Below are 8,525 nucleotides of genomic sequence, written 5' to 3'. Positions count from 1 at the left end.
TAGCACCTGTAATCTAGAATATACTAGTTCCATATGGCAATCAGAATGATAATATTTTTCATTTTTATTATTCTCATTTCCCTAGGAATTTTGAATTGTTATCTCTAATTTTCATTCTTTATACAAATTGTTTGAAGTTTTTCAAGCTCAAATGAATTTTTCACCTGCAATTTATCAGCTTCAAATATCTTTTAAAAGGATCTTTTTTGAAGCAAATATTTTAAATTATTTTCAGACAGTCTGTGGGCAACCTCACAAGGAAGTAGGCTGACTCCTGGGACCAATAATTTGTAAAGTGTCAAAACTTGTAAAATGAATGTAATTCTGTCTTCTGACAGTTTGATATTTAAAGCATATGTGTTTCATGTCAGAATATTCAATCCTCAGTTAAAAATAAACCACAACTTCCTGAAATTCTATTTGAAGCTCCCAGTATTGAAAGGGCATCGCTGAGGATCTGTCTTTCAGTTCTCTAGGTTTTCAAATCTTTATCATCAGAAGGCAATGTACCTGGACTACTTCCCATAATCCTCTAGACTATGCTACGCTAAGTCAGCCATGCTGAACAAATTAGTCAAGGGTATTATAAAAAAGCTTATCTTAGGAAGGACTATTATGTACCTAATTTCTCAAGTTCTCTATTTTAGATTTCATAACAGTATGTTAAAGAAACAAATGAGATCACATTAGGAAGATCATCTTATAAAGAACAAAGTCATTCATGTTATAATTAGTGAAGTCCACATAAATGTCAAGGCTTTAGAACAGATATAATCTGTCACAGGTAGCCTTTGTTATATCTTTTACTGATTAGCTGAATTACATTCTGTTTGTATACAGCCTGGGGCTAGAGTCTGCACACAGTAGACATGGCAGTGTCATCAGGCTAAGAGTGCTAGTCTGGGTCTTGATCTAAAGATTGAGGGAGATTAGAAGGGTAGGAATAAGTATAGGGGAGATTATACTGGCTGGTTTTGTGTCAACTTGACACAAGCTGGAGTTAATCACAGAGAAAGGAGCCTCAGTTGAGAAAGTGCCTCCATGAGATCCAGCTGTAATGCATTTTCTCAACTAGTGATCAAGGGAGGAGGGCCCAGCCCATTGTGGGTGGTGCCATCCCTGGGCTGGTAGACCTGGGTTCTATAAGACAGCAGGCTGACTCATACTCCACTGCCGGCTGACAGTGTGCTTCTTTCTGCTGTTTCTTCGCTGTGTCTTTCACCAATCGCAATGGAAGAAGAAATCGCTCAACTTGTCATTGACCACAGCTCTGGCATGGGCAAAAGTGGCTTTGCTGGCGACAACGCCCCCAGGGCTGTGTTTTCTTCCGTAACACTCGAGACACCAGCATGTCATGGTGGGCATGGGCCAGAAAGACTAGTACATGGGTGAGGAGGCCCAGAGCAAGAGGGGTATCCTGACCCTGAAGTATCCTATCGAGCATGGCATTGTCACCAACTGGGATGATATGGAGAGGAGCTGGCACCACACCTTCTACAATGAGCTGTGTGTGGCCCCTAGGAGCACCCGGTGCTTCTGAAGGCGGCTCCACTCCCCGAATTCCTAAGCTAACAGAGAGATGATGCGGATGTTTGAAGCCTTTAATACCCCAGCCAAGCATGTGGCCATTCAGGCGGTGCTATCCTTGTATCTATCTGGGCGCACCACTGGCATTGTCATGGACTAAGGTGATGGAGTCACTCACACAGTGCCTATGAGGGCTACGCCCTTCCTCACACCATCTTGCGTCTTGATCTGCTTGGCCAGGACCTGACAGACTACCTCATGAAGACCCTGACTGAACAGGGCAACAGCTTTACCACCACTGCTGAGAGAGAAATTGTTTGTGACATTAAGGAGAAGCTGTGCTTTGTTGCCTTGAATTTGAGCAAGACATGGCTACTGCAACATCATCTTCCTCCTAGGAGAAGAGTTATGAGCTGCCTGACCAGCAAGTGATCACCATCGGCAATGAGCAGTTCCGGTGTCCAGAGGCACTCTTCTAGGTTCCTTCCTGGGCATGGAGTTCTGTGGCATCCATAAGACCAACTTCAACTTCATCATGAAGTGTGATGTGGACATCCGCAGAGACCTGTATGCCAATACAGTGCTGTCTGGTACCACCATGTATCCAGGCATTACTGACCAGATGCAGAAGGAATTAACAGCCCTAGCACTCAGGGGGAATGAAGATTAAGATCATCATTCCCCCTGAGTGCAAGTGCTCAGTCTGGATTGGTGGCTCTACCTACCATCAGATGTGGATCAGCAAGCAGGAGTATGAGGAGTCAGGACTCTCAATTGTCCACCGCAATTGCTTCTAGATGGGCTGAGCAGGTGCCAGGCATCTGCTGCATTAGATGATTCTTACGTATCTATTTGTCCTGGCAAATGTACACACCTCATGCTAGCCTCATGAAATTGGAATAAGCCTTTGAAAAGAAATTTGTTCTTGAAGCTTGTATCTGATATCAGCACTGGATCATAGACTTTGATGCTGATCTTGACCTTGTATTCAAGTTAACTATTCCTTCAGTATATGTTTAATACCCTGTGCATATCTTGATTTAGTCCTTAGTTCATGTGGCTCGGTCACTTGGTGGCTGAGAGAGAGCATGCTGTGGAAGAGAAGTCCCCAGCCTAGTGGATCTCTGTGAGCACCACGTAGTAATGTGTGCAGGGTATTAACCGACAGCAGACTTCCAGGGTTTCCTGAGGCTGGCAGTGTTCCTGAGAAGTTACCACTCCTTGCCAGTCTAACAGAGTGGGAAAGTCTGAGCCTTAGCACCCAGTTTCCATTCTGTTTTTTTGTTTTCCTCCTGACTGCCATAGGTTGTTACTTGCCTTGAGTTAGGAACATTTGCATAGACATCTGTAAATGTATTCATGCTTTCAATTTGTGTAAGGTTTTTTTGGTACTCATTTATGAAATGACAGATTTCGGTTTTCTACCATTCAGTGAGAACATTAGGCCCCAGCAACACCTCATTGTGTAAAGAAAATAAAAGTGCTGATTTAAAATCACAAATCATGATGATGTTAGAAGACATTAAGAAGAATATAAATAACTCCCTTAAAAAATACAGAACAACACAGGTAAACAGGTAAAGGCCCTGAAAGAGGAAACACAAAAACACAAAAATCCCTTATAGAAAAATACAACTAGACAGTTGAGGGAACTGAACCAAACCATCCAGGACCTAAAAATTGAAATAGAAACAGAAAGGTCAATAACCCTGGAGATGGAAAACCTAGGAAAGAGATCAGGAGTCATGGATGCAAGCATCACCAGCAGAATAAAAGATAGAGGAGAGACTTTTCGGGGCAGAAGACACCATAGAAAACATTGACATACCTGTCAAAGAAAGTACAAAATGCTCCTAACCAGAAACATCCACAAAATTCAGGATACAATGAGGAGATAAAACCTAAACATAATAGGTGATAAAAGAGCAAAGACTCTAAATTTAAAGGCAAACCTATCAGAATCGCTACTGACTTCTCAATAGAGACAATGAAAGGTAGAAGATCCTGGGCAGATGTCATAGATAATATGCTAAGAGATCACAAATGCCATCCCACACTACTATATCCAGAAAAACTCTCAACATAGATGGAAAAATAAAGATATTCCATGACAAAATCAAATTTACACAATATCTTTTTACAAATTCAGCCCTACAAATAATAATAGATAAAAAAAAACTCCAACACAAGAAGGGAAACTATGCCCTAGAAAAAACAAGAGAGTAATGTTCTTTCAACTAATCCAAAAGCAGATAGCCCCACAAACATAATTCCACATCTAACAACAAAAATAACAGGAAACAACAATCATTGGCCCCTAATATCTCTCAACATCAAAGGACTCGATTCCCCAATAAAAAGACATAGACTAACAGACTTGATACTGAAAGAGAACCCAACATATTGCTGCACACAGGAAACACAACTAATTGACAAAGACAGATACTACCTTAGAGTAAAAGGATGGAAAACAATTTTCCAAGCAAATGGTACCAAGAAACAAGCTGGAGTAGCCATTATAATATTGAATAAAATTGACTTTCAACCAAAAGTAATTCAAAAAATAAGGAAGGAAACTTTATATTCATCAAAGGAAAAATGCACCAAGATGAAGTTTCAATTCTGAACATCTATGCTCCAAATACAAGGGCATCTACATTAAAAAAAAAAACCTAACTAAAGGTCAAAGCATACATTGCACCTTACACAATAATAATGGGAGACATCAACACCCCACTATTATCAATGAACAGATCATAGAAACAGAAACTGAACAGAAACACAGTGAAACTAACAGAGTTATGAACCAAACGGATTTGACAGATATTGATAGGGCATTTCCTTCTAAAACAAAAGAATATATTTATTTTTGAACACCAATGGTACCTTCTGCAAAATTGACCATATAACCAGTCATAAAATAGGTCTCAACAGATATAAGAAGGTTGAAATAACCCCCTGCATCCTACTAGATCACAATGGATTATGTCTGGTCTTCTGTAACAACAACAATAACAAAAACAAAATATAAAACAAAACAGAAAGTCCACACATACATGGAAGCTGAAAATGCTCTACTTCTTAGGATTTAATGAAAATGAAGCGCAACATAACCAAAATTATGGGATACAATGAAAGCAGTGCTGAGAAGAACAGTCATAGCTCAAGTGCCTCCAACACAACACTGGAGAAAGCATACACTAGCAGCTTGACATTATACCTTAAATCTCAAGTACAAAAAGAAGTAAATAGACACAAGACCAGTGGGCAGGGAATTATCAAACTCAGAGGTGAAACGAACCAAGTAGAAGGAAAAAGAATTATACAAAGAACCAACAAAACCAGGAGTTGGTTCTTTAAGAAAATCAACAAGATAGATAAACCCTTAGACAGGCTAACCAGAGGATACAGAGAAAGTCTCCAAATTAATAAAATCAGAAATGAAAAAGGAGACATAACAAAAGAAAGTGAGGAAATTCAAAAAATCACCAGATCCTACTATAAAAGCCTATATTAACAAAACTGGAAAATCTGAATGAAATGGACAATTTTCTAGAAGGATACCAGGTACCAAAGTTAAATAAGGATTAGATAAACCATCTAAAGAGTCACATAATCCCTAAAGAAATAAAAACAGTCATTAAAAGTCTCCCAGCCAAGAAAAGCCCAGAACCAGATGGGTTTAGTGCAGAATTCTACTGACCATTCATCGAAGACTTAATACCAGTATTCTCCATCTTTTTCACAAAATAGATGCAGAAGGAACATTACCCAATTCCTTCTATGTGACCACAAATATGCTTATACTGAAACCACACAAAGAAAGAGAACTTCAGACCAATTTCCTTTATGAATATCGATACAAAAAACCTCAATAAAATTTTCGCAAACTTAATCTAAAAACACAGCAAAATGATCATTATTCATGATCAAGTAGGCTTCATCCCAGGGAGGCAGGGATGGTTCAATATATAAAAATCTATCAATGTAATCCACAATGTCAACAAACTCAAAGTTAAACAAAAACCCACATGATCATCTCATTTGATGCTGAGAAATATTTGACAAAATTCAACACCCTTCATATTAAAAGTCTTGGAAAAACCAGGAATCCAAGGCCCATACCTACACATAGTAAAAGCAATATGTACCTATAATAGGTACATCAAACCAGTACCTAATATAAAAGTAAATGAAGAGAAACTTGAGGCAATCCCATTAAATCAGAGACTAGACAAAGCTACCCACTGTCTCCTTGCCTATTCAGTTTAGTGCCTGAAGTCCTAGCCAGAGTGATTAGACAACAAAAGGAGGTGAAAAGGATACAAATTGGAAAGAAAGAGGTCAAAATATTACTATTTGACAATGATATGTTAGTATACAGAAGTAGCCCCAAAAATTCCACCAGAGAACTCCTAAATGTGACAAACAACTTCAGCAAAGTGGCTGGATATAAAATTAACTCAAACAAATAAACTGCTTTTCTCTACTCATAGGATAAACAGGCTGAGAAAGAAACTAAAGAATCAACACTCTTCAAAATAGTCACAAAGACTATAAAACACCTTGAAGTTTCCCTAACCAAGCAAGTGAAGGGATCTGTATGACAAGAACTTCAAATCTCTGAAGAAGGAAATTGAAGAAGATCACAGAAGATGGGATGATCTTCCATACTCAAGGATTGGCAGGATCAACATTGTAAAAATGGCCATCTTGCCAAAAGCAATCTACAGATTCAATGAAATCACCATCAAAATTACAACTCAATTATTTATAGAGTAAAAAAGATCAATTTGCAAGTTCTTTTGGAATAACAAAAACACAGGATATAGAAATCTATTCTCAATAATAAAAGAATTTCTGGGGGAATCAGTATCCCTAATCTCAAGCTGCATTATGGAACAATGGTGATAAAAAACTGTATGGTATTTGTACAGAGACAGGCAGCTAGATAAATTAAATAGATTTTAAGACCCAGAAATGAACCAACACACCTCTGGTCATTTGATCTTTGACAAAGTTTCTAAAACCTTTCAGTTGAAAAACGATAGCATTTCCAACATTGATGGTGGTTAAACTGGCAGTCAGATGTAGAAAAATGCAATTCCATCCATGCTTACTTCCCTGTACAAAGCACAAGTCTAAGTGGATCAAGTTCCTCCATATAAAACCAGATACACTCAATCTAATAGAAGAGATAGTGGGAAAGAGCCTCAAACACATGAGCATTGGACAAAATTTCCTGAAAAAAGCACCAATGGCCTATGTTCTAAGATCAAGAATTGACAAATGAGACCTCATTAAACTGCAAAGTTTCTGTAAGGCAAAGGATACTGTCATTAGGACAAAAAGGCAACCAACAGATTGGGAAAAGATCATTACTATTCATACATCTAATAGAAGGCTAATATCCAACATATACAAACAACTGAAGAATCAAATAACCCTATAAAAATTGGGTACAGAACTAAACAAAAGATTGTCAACTGAGGAATATCAAATAGCCGAGAAACACCTAAAGAAATGCTCAACATCCCTAGTCATCTGGGAAACTCGAAGCAAAATAACCTTGGGATTCTACCTTGCAACAGTCAGAATGGCTAAGATAAAAACTTAGGTGACAGCTGATGCTTGCAAGAATGTGGAGAAAGAACACTCCTCCACTGTTGGTCAGGTTTTAAGCTGGTACAACCACTCTGGAAATCAGTCTGGCTGTTCCTTAGAAAATTGTACATAATATTATCTGATGACCCAGATATCCCACTCCTAGGCATATACCCAATATGATTCAACATATAACAAGGGCACATGCTCTACTATGTTCATAGATGCCTTTCTTATAATAGCCAGAAGCTGGATATAACCCAGATTTCCTTCAACAGAGGAATAGATACAGAAAATGTACTTATACACAATGGAGTACTATTCAGGTATTAAAAACAATGACTTCATTAAATTCTTAGGCAAATGGATGGAACTAGAAAATATCATCCTTAGTAAGGTAACCCAATAACAAAAGAACACACATGGCATGTGTTGTGGTAACCTTCTACTGGAGTATGCTTGTTCAATTAAAACACAACTCAGTCAACATGAATATAAGATATGCACCTAGATTGGGCTGATTTACAACTGTAATACTCTATTACTCAGCTATGAGACCCCTTATAACTTGCAGCTTCTTCAAGCCATGTGTTTCATCTCTATCTTCTTCTCCCTCTTCCTTCTCTGAACACCCTCTCCTCCTACTCCTGGTTGGCTAGGTCTGCACTCACTGATAAGTTGATATTAGCCCAAAAGCTGGGAATATTCAAGATACAATTCACAGACCACATGAAGCTCAAGAATAAAGAAGACTAAAGTGTGGATGCTTCAGTTTTTTTTTTTTTAGAAGAGGGAACAAAAATATTCACAGGAGGAAATACTGAGCCAAAATTTGGAGCAGTGACTGAATCAAATACAGCCCCACCAGGGGTATAGCCCTTATACAACCACCAAACCCAGACAATAATGATGATGCCAAGAAGTGCATACTGACAGGAGCTTGATATAACTGTCTCCTGAGGGGCTCTGCCAGATCATGACAAATACAGAGGCAAATGCTCACAGACAACCATTGGAATGATAACAGGGTCCCCAATAGAGGAGTTACAGAAAGAATTGAAAAAGCTGAATGGGTTGCAACACAGAACAACCTTACAAACTAACCAATTCTCCCAGAGATTAAACCACCATTTATAGAGTTCATATGAATGGACCCATGGCTCCAGCTGCACATGTAGAAGAAGATGGCCTTGTTGGGAGGAAAAACCCTTGATCCTACCAAGGCCCAATGCCCAAGTAGAGGGGAATGTCAGGGCAGGGAGGCGGGAGGCTCTGGGTGGGAGAACACCATCGTAGAAGCAGGGGAAGGGGGCATGGGAAAGGGGAAACAGTGAAAGAGGATAACTTTTGAAATGTAAATAAAAATATCCCACAAAGACATTTAAAAAATACAT

General features: G+C 38.7%; 1 pseudogene across 1 annotated transcript; it reads left to right on the top strand.

The window, feature by feature from the left end:
* Positions 1-1,230: 1,230 nt before the first annotated feature.
* Positions 1,231-2,324, top strand: LOC308429590 (actin, cytoplasmic 2-like; annotated as a pseudogene). Its single transcript has one exon. The product of its transcript is annotated as an actin, cytoplasmic 2-like (transcript).
* The last annotated feature ends 6,201 nt before the right edge of the window (positions 2,325-8,525 follow it).

This window comes from Micromys minutus (assembly GCF_963924665.1).
Source record: "Micromys minutus genome assembly, chromosome: 14".
Classification (NCBI taxonomy): Eukaryota; Metazoa; Chordata; class Mammalia; order Rodentia; family Muridae; genus Micromys; species Micromys minutus.
The sequence above is the reverse complement of the archived record's forward strand: the minus strand, read 5'-3'. Positions and strand labels throughout refer to the sequence as shown.